The 15,472-nt window shown below is 49.7% G+C and overlaps 1 protein-coding gene across 1 annotated transcript in view; it reads left to right on the forward strand.

Moving 5' to 3' along the window:
* Positions 1-15,472, forward strand: part of DHRS7 (dehydrogenase/reductase 7) — an 88,905-nt gene that overhangs the window by 37,437 nt on the left and 35,996 nt on the right. The gene's annotated exons all lie outside the window — the stretch shown is intronic.

Consider the following 15,472-nt stretch of genomic DNA (forward strand, 5'->3'; position numbering starts at 1 on the left):
TAGGCTACTGGACATTAGCTCCAGAGGGACCGATCACAGGCCCAGCCATGGATAGGTCCCAGAGCCGCGCCGCCGGCCCCCTTACAGAGCCAGAAGACAGAAGAGGTCCGGAAAATCGGCGGCAGAAGACGTCCTGTCTTCAACAAGGTAGCGCACAGCACTGCAGCTGTGCGCCATTGCTCTCAGCACACTTCACACTCCGGTCACTGAGGGTGCAGGGCGCTGTGGGGGGGCGCCCTGAGACGCAATAAAAACACCTTGGATGGCAAAAAAATGCATCACATATAGCTCCTGGGCTATATGGATGAATTTAACCCCTGCCAGAATACACAGAAAACCGGGAGATAGGCTCCGCCCCCTTCTCGGCGGCCTTATCTCCTCAGCACACTGGCGCCATTTTCCCTCACAGCTCCGTTGGAGGGAAGCTCCCTGGCTCTCCCCTGCAGTCACTACACTACAGAAAGGGTTAAAAAAGAGAGGGGGGCACTAATTACGCTCAGTATTAAAAATACAGCAGCTATAAGGGGAAAAACACTTATATAAGGTTATCCCTGTGTGTATATATATATATATATATATATATATATATATATATATATATATATATAGCGCTCTGGTGTGTGCTGGCAAACTCTCCCTCTGTCTCCCCAAAGGGCTAGTGGGGTCCTGTCCTCTATCAGAGCATTCCCTGTGTGTGTGCTGTGTGTCGGTACGTTTGTGTCGACATGTATGAGTAGAAAAATGATGTGGAGACGGAGCAGATTGCCTGTAATAGTGATGTCACCCCCTAGGGGGTCGACACCTGAGTGGATGAACTGTTGGAAGGAATTACGTGACAGTGTCAGCTTTGTATAAAAGACAGTGGTTGACATGAGACAGCCGGCTACTCAGCTTGTGCCTGTCCAGACGTCTCATAGGCCGTCAGGGGCTCTAAAGCGCCGTTACCTCAGATGGCAGATATAGATGCCGACACGGATACTGACTCCAGTGTCGACGGTGAAGAGACAAATGTGACTTCCAGTAGGGCCACACGTTACATGATTGAGGCAATGAAAAATGTTTTACACATTTCTGATAATACGAGTACCACCAAAAAGGGGTATTATGTTCGGTGAGGAAAAACTACCTGTAGTTTTCCTGAATCTGAGAAATTAAATGAGGTGTGTGATGATGCGTGGGTTTCCCCCGATAACAACTGATAATTTCTAAAATGTTATTGGCATTATATCCTTTCCCGCCAGAGGTTAGGGTGCGTTGGGAAACACCCCCTAGGGTGAATAAAGCGCTCACACGCTTGTAAGAACAAGGGCTCTACCCTCTCCTGAGATGGCCGCCCTTAAGGATCCTGCTGATAGAAAGCAGGAGGGTATCCTAAAATGTATTTACACACTTACTGGTGTTATACTGCGACCAGCAATCGCCTCAGCCTGGATGTGCAGTGCTGGGTTGGCGTGGTCGGATTCCCTGACTGAAAATATTGATACCCTAGATAAGGGACAGTATATTATTGCCTATAGAGCATTTAAAAGATGCATTTCTATATATGCGTGATGCACAGCGGAATATTTGCCGACTGGCATCAAGTCTAAGTGCGTTGTCCATTTCTGCCAGTAGAGGGTTATGGACACGACAGTGGTCAGGTGATGCGGATTCCAAACGGCATTTGGAAGTATTACCTTATTAAGGGGAGGAGTTATTTGGGGTCGGTCTTTCAGACCTGGTGGCCACGGCAACAGCTGGGAAATCCACGTTTGTACCCCAGGTCACCTCTCAACATAAGACGCCGTATTATCAGGCGCAGTCCTTTCGTGGGCAAGCGGGCAAAAGGTTCCTCATTTCTGCCCCGTAACAGAGGGAGAGGAAAAAGGCTGCAGAAATCAGCCAGTTCCCAGGAACAGAAGCCCTCTCCCGCCTCTGCCAAGCCCTCAGTATGACGCTGGGGCTTTACAAGCAGAATCAGGCACGGTGGGGGCCCGTCTCAATGAATTTCAGCGCGCAGTGGGCTCACTCGCAAGTAGACCCCTGGATCCTTCAGGTGATATCTCAGGGGTACAAATTGGAATTCGAGACGTCTCCCCCTCGCCGTTTCCTAAAGTCGGCTTTACCGATGTCTCCCTCTGACAGGGAGGCAGTTTTGGAAGCCATTCACAAGCTGTATTCCCAGCAGGTGATAATCAAGGTACCCCTCCTGCAACAGGGAACGGGGTATTATTCCACACTGTTGTGGTACCGAAGCCGGACGGCTCGGTGAGACCGATTCTAAATCTAAAATCTTGAACACTTACATACGGAGGTTCAAATTCAAGATTGAGTCACTCAGAGCAGTGATTGCGAACCTGGAAGAAGGGGACTACATGATGTCTCGGGACATCAAGGATGCTTACCTTCATGTCCCAATTTACCCTTCTCACCAAGGGTACCTCAGGTTTGTGGTACAGAACTGTCACTATCAGTGTCAGACGCTGCCGTATGGATGGTCCACGGCACCCCGGGTCTTTACCAAGGTAATGGCCGAAATGATGATACTCCTTCGAAGGAAGGGAATTTTAGTTATCCCTTACTTGGACGATTCCCTGATAAGGGTAAGATCCAGGGAACAGTTGGAGGTCGGTGTAGCACTATCTCAGGTAGTGTTGCGGCAGCACGATTGGATTCTCAATATTCCAAAATCGCAGCTGATTCCGACGACTCGTCTTCTGTTCCTAGGGATGATCCTGGACACAGTCCAGAAAAAAGTGTTTCTCCCGGAGGAGAAAGTCAGGGAGTTATCCGAGCTAGTCGGGAACCTCCTATAACCGAGCCAAGTCTCAGTACATCAATGAAAGGGTTCTGGGAAAAATGGTGGCTTCCTACGAAGCAATCCCATTCGGCAGATTCCACGCAAGAACTTTCCAGTGGGACCTGCTGGACAAATGGTCCGGGTCGCATCTTCAGATGCATCAGCGGATAACCCTGTCACCAAGCACAAGGGTGTCTCTCCTGTGGTGGTTGCAAAGTGCTCATCTTCTAGAGGGCCGCAGATTCGACATTCAGGACTGGGTCCTGGTGACCACGGATGCCAGCCTGCGAGGCTGGGGAGCAGTCACATAGGGAAGGGATTTCCAGAGCTTATGGTCAAGCCTGGAGACATCACTTCACATAAATATCCTGAAGCTAAGGGCCATTTACAATGCTCTAAGCTCAGCAAGACCTCTGCTTCAAGGTCACCCGGAGTTGATCCATTCGGACAACATCACGGCAGTCACCCACGTAAACAGACAGGGTGACACAAGAAGCAGGAGGGCAATGGCAGAAGCTGCAAGGATTCTTCGCTGGGTGGAAAATCATGTGATAGCACTGTCAGCAGTAACGGGAGAGTGGGGACTTCACCCAGAAGTCTTCCACATGTTTATAAAACTCGACAAGTATTGTGCCAGGTCAAGGGGACCCTCAGGCAATAGCTGTAGATGCTCTGGTAACACAGTGGGTGTACCAGTCAGTGTATGTGTTCCCTCCTCTACCTCTCATACCCAAGGTACTGAGAATCATAAGATGGAGAGGAGTAAGCACTATATTCGTGGCTCCGGATTGGCCAAGAAGGACTTGGTAACCGGAACTTCAAGAGATGCTCACGGAGGATCCGTGGCCTCTACCTCTAAGAAGGGACCTGCTCCAGCAAGGACCCTGTCTGTTCCAAGACTTACCGCGGCTGCTTTTGACGGCATGGCGGTTGAACGCCGGATCCTGAAGGAGAAAGGCATTCCGGATGAAGTCATTCCTATCCTGATCAAAGCCAGGAAGGATATAACCGCAAAACATTATCACCGCATTTGGCGAAAATATGTTGCGTGGTGCGAGGCCAGTAAGGCCCCGACGGAGGAATTTTCAACTAGGTCGATTCCTACATTTCCTGCAAACGGGAGTGTCTATGGGCCTGAAATTGGGGTCCATTAAGGTTCAAATTTCGGCCCTGTCAATTTTCTTCCAAAAAGAACTAACTTCAGTCCCTGAAGTTCAGACGTTTGTAAAAGGGGTACTGTATATACAGCCTCCTTTTGTGCCTCCAGTGGCACCTTGGGATCTCAATGTAGTTTTTGGGTTCCAAAAGTCACATTGGTTTGAACCACTTAAATATGTGGAGTTAAAATATCTCACATGGAAAGTGGTCATGCTGTTGGCCCTGGCCTGGGCCAGGTGCGTGTCAGAATTGGCGGCTTTATCCTGTAAAAGCCCTCATCTGATTTTCCATTCTGACAGGGCGGAATTGAGGACTTGTCCTCAGTTTCTCCCTAAGGTGGTTTTCAGCGTTTCACCTGAATCAACCTATTGTGGTGCCTGCGGCTACTAGGGACTTGGAGGACTCCAAGTTGCTAGACGTTGTCAGGGCCCTGGAAATATAGGTTTCCAGGACGGCTGGAGTCAGAAAATCTGACTCGTTGTTTATTCTGTATGCACCCAACAAGCTGGGTGCTCCTGCTTCTAAGCAGACTATTGCTCGTTGGATTTGTAGTACAATTCAGCTTGCACATTCTGTGGCAGGCCTGCCACAGCCAAAATCTGTAAAAGCCCATTCCGCAAGGAAGGTGGGCTCATCTTGGGCGGCTGCCCGAGGGGTCTCGGCTTTACAACTTTGCCGAGCAGCTACTTGGTCAGGAGCAAATACGTTTGTAAAATTCTACAAATTTGATACCCTGGCTGAGGAGGACCTGGAGTTCTCTCATTTGGTGCTGCAGAGTCATCCGCACTCTCCCGCCCGTTTGGGAGCTTTGGTATAATCCCCATGGTCCTTACGGAGTCCCCAGCATCCACTAGGACGTCAGAGAAAATAAGAATTTACTTACCGATAATTCTATTTCTCGTAGTCCGTAGTGGATGCTGGGCGCCCATCCCAAGTGCGGATTGTCTGCAATACTGGTACATAGTTATTGTTACCAAAGAATCGGGTTATTGCTGTAGTGAGCCATCTTTTCTAGAGGCTCCTCTGTTATCATGCTGTTAACTGGGTTTAGATCACAAGTTATATGGTGTGATTGGTGTGGCTGGTATGAGTCTTACCCGGGATTCAAAATCCTTCCTTATTGTGTACGCTCGTCCGGGCACAGTATCCTAACTGAGGCTTGGAGGAGGGCCATAGGGGGAAGAGCCAGTGCACACCAGGTAGTTCTAAAGCTTTACTTTTGTGCCCAGTCTCCTGCGGAGCCGCTATTCCCCATGGTCCTTACGGAGTCCCCAGCATCCACTACGGACTACGAGAAATAGAATTATCGGTAAGTAAATTCTTATATATATATATATATATATTAAAGATGCTGTCTTAAGTGATAGAGATATATATATATATCTCTCTAACATGCCCAAAGAGACATGAGTATACTGGGTCCTAGAGTCAAAGCTATGTCTATTTCTGCTTGACGTGTTCTGTAGAATATGCAATAGACAGATGATGCCGACTTAAGAGGCATGTGGAAGGCTGAGGATTGTGTGGAGAAGGGTTCTCGGACCTGGTCTACACAGCTATAGCTGGTAATTCTGATATTTTGCCTTATATTCCTGCACAGCCTAGGAAAGCACGACATTATCAAATGCAGCCTTTCGAATAAAGAAACAAGAAAGTCCGAGGTGCGTCCTTTCTTGCCAGAGGCGGGGGCAGAGGAAAGAAGCTGCACAACACAGCTAGTTCCCAGGAACAGAAGTCCTCCCCGGCCTCTACAAAAATCCACTGCATGTCGCTGGGGCTCCACAGGCGGAGCTAGGCCCGGTGGGGGTACGTCTTCAAAATTTCAGCCACAAGTGGGTTCACTCCCTGTTAGATCCCTGGGCAATAGATATTGTGTCTCAGGGATACAAGCTGGACTTTGAGAAGATGCCCCCTCACCGACGGCCCTGCCAGCTCCCCCCCACGAGAGGGAAACAGTGTTAACTGCAATTCATAAATTGTATCTTCAACAGGTGGTGGTCAAGGTTCCCCTCCTTCAACAAGGAGGGGGTTATTATTCGACCATGTTGTAGTCCCGAAACCAGACGGTTCGGTCGGACCCATATTGAATTTAAAATCCCTGAACATATACCTGAAAGGGTTCAAGTTCAAGATGGAATCGCTAAGAGCGGTTATTGCAAGCCTGAAAGGGGGAGATTTTATGGTGACTCGGGACATAAAGGATGCATACCTTCATGTCCCCATTTATCCACCTCATCAGGCGTACCTCAGAATTGCTGTACGGGATGGTCATTACCAATTTCAGACGTTGCCGTTTGGTCTCTCCACGGCCTTGAGAATATTCACCAAGGTAATGGCGGAAATGATGGTGCTCCTGCGGAAGCAAGGTGTCACTATTATCACGTACTTGGACGATCTCCTCATAAAAGCGAGATCAAGAGAGCAGTTGCTGAACAGCGTATCACTTTCTCTGGAAGTGAAACTGCAACACGGCTGGATTCTATATATTCCAAAGTCGCAGTTGGTTCTTACAGCTCATCTGCCTCTCCTAGGCATGATCCGAGACACAGACCAGAAAAGGGTTTATCTCCCGATAGAGAGAGCTCAGAAGCTCGTGACACTGGTCAGGAATCTATTAAAACCAAAATAGGTGTCAGTGCATCACTGCACTTGAGTCCTGGGAAGGAGGGTGGCATCATTCGAGGCCATTCCCTTCGGCAGGTTCCATAGGAGGACCTTCCAATGGGACTTACTGGACAAGTGGTCCGGATCACATCTTCGGATGCATCGGTTAATCACCCTATCCCCCAGAACCAGGGTGTCTCTCCTGTGGTGACTGCAGAGTGCTCACCTTCTCGAAGGTCGCAGATTCAGCATTCAGGACTGGGTCCTGGTGACCACGGATGCAAGCCTCCGAGGGTGGGGGGCAGTCACACAGGAAAGAAATTTCCAAGGGCTGTGGTCAAGGCAGGAGACTTGCCTTCACATCAATATCCTGGAACTAAGGGCCATATACAACGCCCTAAGTCAAGCGGAGACCCTGCTTTGCAACCAACCGGTTCTGATCCAGTCAGACTGCAGTGGCTCATGTAAACCGCCAAGGCGGCACAAGGAGCAGGGTGGCGATGGTAGAAGCCACCAGAATTTTTTGCTGGGCGGAGAATCACGTAAGCGCACTGTCAGCAGTGTTCATTCCGGGAGTGGACAACTGGGAAGCAGACTTCCTCAGCAGGCACGACCTCCACCTGGGAGAGTGGGGACTTCATCAGGAAGTCTTCACGCAGATTGCAAATCGATGGGAACTGCCACAGGTGGACATGATGGCATCCCGCCTCAACAAAAAGCTAAAAAGGTATTGCGCCAGTTCAAGGGACCCTCAGACGATAGCTGTGGACGCACTAGTAACACCGTGGGTGTTCCAGTCGGTCTATGTGTTTCCTCCTCTTCCTCTCATACCAAAGGTGCTGAGAATTGTAAGAAAAAGAGGAGTGAGAACAATACTCATTGTTCAGGATTGGTCAAGAAGGACTTGGTACCCGGAACTGCAAGAAATACTCACAGAGGACCCATGGCCTCTGCCTCTCAGACAGGAACTGTTGCAACAAGGGCCCTGTCTGTTTCAAGACTTACCACGGCTGCGTTTGACGGCATGGCGGTTGAACGCCGGATCCTAGCGGAAAAAGGCATTCCGGATGAAGTTATTCTTACGCTGATAAAGGCTAGGAAGGACGTGACAGCAAAGCATTATCACCGTATATTGTGAAAATATGTTGCTTGGTGTGAGGCCAGGAAGGCCCCTACAGAGGAATTCCAGCTGGGTCGATTCCTGCACTTCCTACAGTCAAGAGTGACTATGGGCCTAAAATTAGGGTCCATAAAGGTCCAGATTTCGGCCTTATCCATTTTCTTTCAAAAAGAACTGGCTTCACTGCCTGAGGTTCAGACGTTTGTTAAGGGAGTGCTGCATATTCAGCCCCCTTTTGTGGCACCTTGGGATCTTAACGTGGTGTTGGGTTTCCTGAAATCCCACTGGTTTGAGCCACTTAAGACTGTGGAGCTAAAGTATCTCACGTGGAAAGTGGTCATGCTGTTGGCCTTAGCTTCGGCTAGGCGTGTGTCAGAATTGGCGGCTTTGTCATGTAAAAGCCCCTATCTGGTTTTCTATATGGACAGGGCAGAATTGCGGACTCGTCCGCAATTTCTGCAAAAGGTGGTGTCATCTTTTCATTTAAACCAACCTATTGTGGTGCCTGCGGCTACTAGTGACTTGGAGGATACCAAGCTGTTTGACGTAGTCCGGGCTTTGAAGATTTAGGTAACCAGAACGGCTGGAGTCAGGAAGACTGACTCGCTGTTTATCCTGTATGCATCCAACAAGCTGGGTGCTCCTGCTTCAAAGCAAACTATTGCTCGCTGGATCTGTAACACGATTCAGCAGGCTCATTCTGCGGCTGGATTGCCGCATCCAAAATCAGTGAAAGCCCATTCCACAAGGAAGGTGGGCTCTTCTTGGGCGGCTGCCCGAGGGGTCTCGGCATTACAGCTTTGCCGAGCTGCTACTTGGTCGGGTTCAAACATATTTGCAAAATTCTACAAGTTTGATACCCTGGCTGAGGAGGACCTTGTGTTTGCCCATTCGGTGCTGCAGAGTCATCCGCACTCTCCCGCCCGTTTGGGAGCTTTGGTATAATCCCCATGGTCCTTACGGAGTCCCCAGCATCCACTAGGACGTTAGAGAAAATAAGATTTTACTCACGGTAAATCTGTTTCTCGTAGTCCGTAGTGGATGCTGGGCGCCCGTCCCAAGTGCGGACTTTCTGCAATACGTGTATATAGTTATTGCTTAATAAAGGGTTATGTTATGTTGGCATCCATTGGTTGATGCTCTGTTGTTTGTTCATACTGTTAACTGGGTAAGTTTATCACAAGTTATACGGTGTGATTGGTGTGGCTGGTATGAGTCTTACCCTTGGTTCCAAAATCCTTTCCTTGTAATGTAAGCTCTTCCGGGCACAGTTTCCTTAACTGAGGTCTGGAGGAGGGGCATAGAGGGAGGAGCCAGTGCACACCAGTAGTACTAAATCTTTATTAGAGTGCCCAGTCTCCTGCGGAGCCAGTCTATTCCCCATGGTCCTTACGGAGTCCCCAGCATCCACTACGGACTACGAGAAATAGATTTACCGGTGAGTAAAATCACATATTTCTCTGACGTCCTAGTGGATGCTGGGAACTCCGTAAGGACCATGGGGAATAGCGGCTCCGCAGGAGACTGGGCACAACTATGAAAGATTTAGGACTACCTGGTGTGCACTGGCTCCTCCCTCTATGCCCCTCCTCCAGACCTCAGTTAGAATTTTGTGCCTGGCCGAGCTGGATGCACACTAGGGGCTCTCCTGAGCTCCTAGAAAAGAAAGTATATTTTAGGTTTTTTATTTTCAGTGAGATCTGCTGGCAACAGACTCACTGCTACGAGGGACTTAGGGGAGAGAAGCGAAACTACCTGCTTGCAGCTAGCTTGGGCTTCTTAGGCTACTGGACACCATTGGCTCCAGAGGGATCGAACACAGGCCCAGCCTCGGTCGTCCGGTCCCGGAGCCGCGCCGCCGTCCCCCTTGCAGAGCCAGAAGCAAGAAGAACGTCCAGGAAATCGGCGGCAGAAGACTCCGGTCTTCATTAAGGTAGCGCACAGCACTGCAGCTGTGCGCCATTGCTCCCTGTGCACACCACATACTCCGGTCACTGATGGGTGCTGGGGGGGGGGCGCCCTGGGCAGCAATTAGAGTACCTTTAAAAGTGGCAAATCACACATAATATAGCCTAATAAGCTATATATGTGTAAAATACCCCTGCCACATTATGATTATAAGAGCGGGAGAAGTCCGCCGAAAAAGGGGCGGGGCTATCTCCCTCAGCACACTGGCGCCATTTTCCCTCACAGCTCCGCTGGAAGGACGCTCCCCAGGCTCTCCCCTGCAGTTTCCAGACTACATAGGGTAAAAAAGAGAGGGGGGGGGCACTAAATTTAGGCGCAATCTGTGTAATAGCAGCTATAGAGGAAAAATCACTGTGGGTAGTGTGAATCCCTACATTATATAGCGCTCTGGTGTGTGCTGGCATACTCTCTCTCTGTCTCCCCAAAGGACTTTGTGGGGTCCTGTCCTCAGTCAGAGCATTCCCTGTGTGTGTGCGGTGTGTCGGTACGGCTGTGTCGACATGTTTGATGAGGAGGCTTATGTGGAGGCGGAGCAGATGCCGATAAATGTGATGTCACCCCCTGCGGGGTCGACACCTGAGTGGATGGACATATGGAAGGAAGTACGTGACAGTGTCAACTCCTTACATAAAAGGTTTGACGACATAGCAGATGTGGGACAGCCGGCTTCTCAGCCCGTGCCTGCCCAGGCGTCTCAAAAGCCATCAGGGGCCCTAAAACGCCCACTACCTCAGATGGCAGACACGGATACTGACTCCAGTGTTGACGACGATGAGACTACTGTACATTCCAATAGAGCCACCTGTTACATGATTACGGCAATGAAAAATGTGTTGCACATTTCTGATATTACCCCAGGTACCACAAAAAGGGTATTATGTTTGGGGAGAAAAAGCTTCCAGTGGTTTTTCCCCCATCTGATGAATTAAATGAAGTGTGTGAAGAAGCGTGGGTTTCCCCCGATAAGAAACTGGTAATTTCTAAAAGGTTACTAATGGCGTACCCTTTCCCGCCAGAGGATAGGTCACGTTGGGAGACATCCCCTAGGGTGGATAAAGCGCTCACACGTCTGTCAAAGAAGGTGGCACTACCGTCTCCGGACACGGCCGCCCTAAAGGAGCCTGCAGATAGAAAGCAGGAGGCTATCCTGAAGTCTGTATATACACACTCAGGCATTATACTGAGACCAGCTATTGCTTCAGCATGGATGTGCAGTGGTCAGATTCCCTGTCAGATAGCATTGATACCTTAGACAGGGACACTATATTGCTAACCATAGAGCATATTAAAGACGCAGTCTTATACATGAGAGATGCACAGAGGGATATTTGCCGACTGGCATCTAAAATAAACGCAATGTCCATTTCTGCCAGGAGAGGATTGTGGACTCGGCAGTGGACAGGTGATGCTGATTCTAAAAGGCACATGGAAGTTTTGCCTTACAAGGGTGAGGAGTTGTTTGGGGATGGTCTCTCGGACCTCGTTTCCACAGCTACAGCTGGGAAATCAACATTTTTGCCCCATGTTCCCTCACAGCCAAAGAAAGCACCGTATTATCAGGTACAGTCCTTTTGGCCCCAGAAAGGCAAGCGGGTTAAAGGCGCGTCCTTTCTGCCCAGAGGCAGAGGTAGAGGGAAAAAGCTGCAGCATACAGCCAGTTCCCAGGAACAGAAGTCCTCCCCCGCTTCCTCTAAGTCCACCGCATGACGCTGGGGCTCCACAGGCGGAGCCAGGTACGGTGGGGGCCCGTCTCAAGAACTTCAGCGACCAGTGGGCTCGCTCACGGGTGGATCCCTGGATTCTACAGGTAGTATCTCAGGGGTACAAGCTGGAATTCGAGACGTCTCCCCCTCGCCGTTTCCTCAAATCTGCCTTGCCGACAGCTCCCTCGGACAGGGAGGCAGTGCTGGAGGCAATTCACAAGCTGTATTCGCAGCAGGTGATAGTCAAGGTACCCCTCCTTCAACAGGGACGGGGTTACTATTCCACAATGTTTGTGGTACCGAAACCGGACGGTTCGGTGAGACCCATTTTAAATTTGAAATCCTTGAACACTTATATACGAAGGTTCAAGTTCAAAATGGAATCGCTCAGGGCGGTTATTGCAAGCCTGGAAGAAGGGGATTACATGGTATCACTGGACATCAAGGATGCTTACCTGCATGTCCCCATTTACCCCCCTCACCAGGAGTACCTCAGATTTGTGGTACAGGACTGTCATTACCAATTCCAGACGTTGCCGTTTGGTCTGTCCACGGCACCGAGGGTATTTACCAAGGTAATGGCAGAGATGATGATACTCCTTCGAAGGAAGGGAGTTATAATTATCCCGTACTTGGACGATCTCCTTATAAAGGCGAGGTCCAGGGAAAAGTTGTTGATCGAAGTAGCACTAGCTCGGGCAGTGCTACAACAGCACGGCTGGATCCTGAACATTCCGAAGTCGCAGCTGGTTCCTACAACGCGTCTACTGTTCCTGGGGATGGTTCTCGACACAGAACAGAAAAGGGTTTCTCCCGGAGGAGAAGGCCAAGGAGTTGTCATCTCTAGTCAGAGACCTCCTAAAACCAAAACAGGTGTCGGTGCACCACTGCACGCGAGTCCTGGGAAAGATGGTGGCTTCTTACGAAGCAATTCCATTCGGAAGGTTCCATGCAAGGATCTTTCAGTGGGATCTGTTGGACAAGTGGTCCGGATCGCATCTTCAGATGCATCGGCTGATAACCCTGTCTCCAAGGGCCAGGGTGTCGCTGTTGTGGTGGCTGCAGAGTGCTCATCTTCTAGAGGGCCGCAGATTCGGCATACAGGACTGGGTCCTGGTGACCACGGATGCCAGCCTTCGAGGTTGGGGGGCAGTCACACAGGGAAGAAACTTCCAAGGACAATGGTCAAGTCAGGAGACTTCCCTACACATAAATATTCTGGAACTAAGGGCCATTTACAATGCCCTAAGTCAGGCAAGACCCCTGCTTCAAAACCAGCCGGTGCTGATCCAGTCAGACAACATCACGGCGGTCGCCCATGTAAACCGACAGGGCGGCACAAGAAGCAAGATGGCGATGGCAGAAGCCACAAGGATTCTCCGATGGGCGGAAAATCATGTGTTAGCACTGTCAGCAGTGTTCATTCCCGGAGTGGACAACTGGGAAGCAGACTTTCTCAGCAGACACGACCTCCACCCGGGAGAGTGGGGACTTCATCCAGAAGTCTTCCAAATGATTGTACACCATTGGGAAAGGCCACAGGTGGACATGATGGCGTCCCGCCTCAACAAAAAGCTAAAAAGATATTGCGCCAGGTCAAGGGACCCTCAGGCGATAGCTGTGGACGCTCTGGTAACACCGTGGGTGTACCAGTCGGTGTATGTGTTCCCTCCTCTGCCTATCATACCCAAGGTACTGAGAGGAGTAAGAACTATACTCGTGGTTCCGGATTGGCCAAGAAGATCTTGGTACCCAGAACTTCAAGAAATGATCTCAGAGGACCCATGGCCTCTGCCGCTCAGACAGGACCTGCTGCAGCAGGGGCCCTGTCTGTTCCAAGACTTACCGCAGCTGCGTTTGACGGCATGGTGGTTGAACACCGGATCCTAAAGGAAAAGGGCATTCCGGAGTAAGTCATTCCTATGCTGATTACGGCTAGGAAAGATGTGACCGCAAATAATTATCACCGCATATGGCGAAAATATGTTGCTTGGTGTGAGGCCAGGAAGGCCCCAACGGAGGAATTTCAACTGGGTCGATTTCTGCACTTCCTACAGTCAGGAGTGACTATGGGCCTAAAATTGGGTTCCATTAAGGTCCAGATTTCGGCTCTGTCCATTTTCTTTCAAAAAGAACTGGCTTCACTGCCTGAAGTTCAGACTTTTGTTAAGGGAGTGCTGCATATTCAGCCCCCGTTTGTGCCTCCAGTGGCACCGTGGGATCTCAACGTGGTGTTGGATTTCCTGAAGTCGCATTGGTTTGAACCACTTAAATCCGTGGAGCTAAAATACCTCACGTGGAAAGTGGTTATGCTGTTGGCCTTGGCGTCGGCCAGGCGTGTATCAGAATTGGTGGCTTTGTCATGCAAAAGCCCTTATCTGATTTTTCATATGGATAGGGCGGAATTGAGGACTCGTTCCCAATTCCTTCCTAAGGTGGTATCAGCTTTTCATGTGAACCAACCTATTGTGGTGCCGGCGGCTACTCGGGACTTGGAGGACTCCAAGTTGCTGGACGTAGTCAGGGCCCTGAAAATATATATTTCCAGGACGGCTGGAGTCAGGAAAACTGACTCGCTATTTATCCTGTATGCGCCCAACAAGCTGGGTGCTCCTGCTTCTAAGCAGACTATTGCTCGCTGGATCTGTAGCACGATTCAACTTGCACATTCTGCGGCTGGACTGCCGCATCCTAAATCTGTTAAAGCCCATTCCACGAGGAAAGTAGGCTCTTCTTCGGGGGCGGCTGCCCGAGGGGTCTCGGCTTTACAACTTTGCCGAGCTGCTACTTGGTCGGGTTCAAACACTTTTGCAAGATTCTACAAGTTTGATACCCTGGCTGAGGAGGACCTTGAGTTTGCTCATTCGGTGCTGCAGAGTCATCCGCACTCTCCCGCCCGTTTGGGAGCTTTGGTATAATCCCCATGGTCCTTACGGAGTTCCCAGCATCCACTAGGACGTCAGAGAAAATAAGATTTTACTCACCGGTAAATCTATTTATCGTAGTCCGTAGTGGATGCTGGGCGCCCATCCCAAGTGCGGATTGTCTGCAAAACTTGTATATAGTTATTGCTTAACTATAGGGTTATTGTTATGAGCCATCTGTTCGTGAGGCTCCGTTGTTATTCATACTGTTGACTGGATATAGTATCACGAGTTGTACGGTGTGATTGGTGTGGCTGGTATGAGTCTTACCCGGGATTTCAAATCCTTCCTTATTGTGTCAGCTCTTCCGGGCACAGTTTCCTAACTGAGGTCTGGAGGAGGGGCATAGACGGAGGAGCCAGTGCACACCAGGTAGTCCTAAATCTTTCTTAGTTGTGCCCAGTCTCCTACGGAGCCGCTATTCCCCCATGGTCCTTACGGAGTTCCCAGCATCCACTACGGACTATGAGAAATAGATTTACCGGTGAGTAAAATCTTATATTATATTATAATATATATATATATATATATATATACAGACCAGAGTCCCCGGCTCTCCCATAGACTGCGTTACTGCGCCGTGTGCCTCCATAAATAATAATCACATAAAGTCCAAAGGTGCGGCACTCGTAGCGGCTTGAATAAAGGACAACAGCAGGGCATGCGTGTAGATAACGTTTCAATGCCTTAATTGCGGCATAAAAGACCTGATGACAATGCCGCAATAAAGGCATTGAAACGTTGACTGCTCAGCGTCTGTCCACTGCCCCACCAATGAAGTTATAAACCCACTGTGCCACCAACTTAATATAAAATTAATTACAATGGTCAATATATATATAATATATATATATAATTATATTTTATATTAAGTTTGTGGGGCAGTGGAGACGCTGAGCGGTCAGTGGTTCAGATATGAAGCCGCTGGTGGGGAGGGAGCTGCTGCCGTGGAGGGAGCCGCTGGAGGGGAGGTGAGCAATGTCACATTGTGCACATCGCTCATCGCGGCTCCGTACACACATGCCGAGATGAGTGATGTCACAAGTGACATTGCTCACATGGAGCAGGCAGCGCAGCCAACCTCCGATCAATGAGCGCAGGTGCGCGCATCTTTAATTGGAGGGCCATGCACACTAGATGATGTGAACGCTATATCGTTCACAATCGTCATTATCTTTCAGATCTTTGAAAAATAACTTAAAGTGTGTATGGCCCT

This window comes from Pseudophryne corroboree, chromosome 12, assembly GCF_028390025.1.
Source record: "Pseudophryne corroboree isolate aPseCor3 chromosome 12, aPseCor3.hap2, whole genome shotgun sequence".
NCBI classification, from domain to species: Eukaryota; Metazoa; Chordata; class Amphibia; order Anura; family Myobatrachidae; genus Pseudophryne; species Pseudophryne corroboree.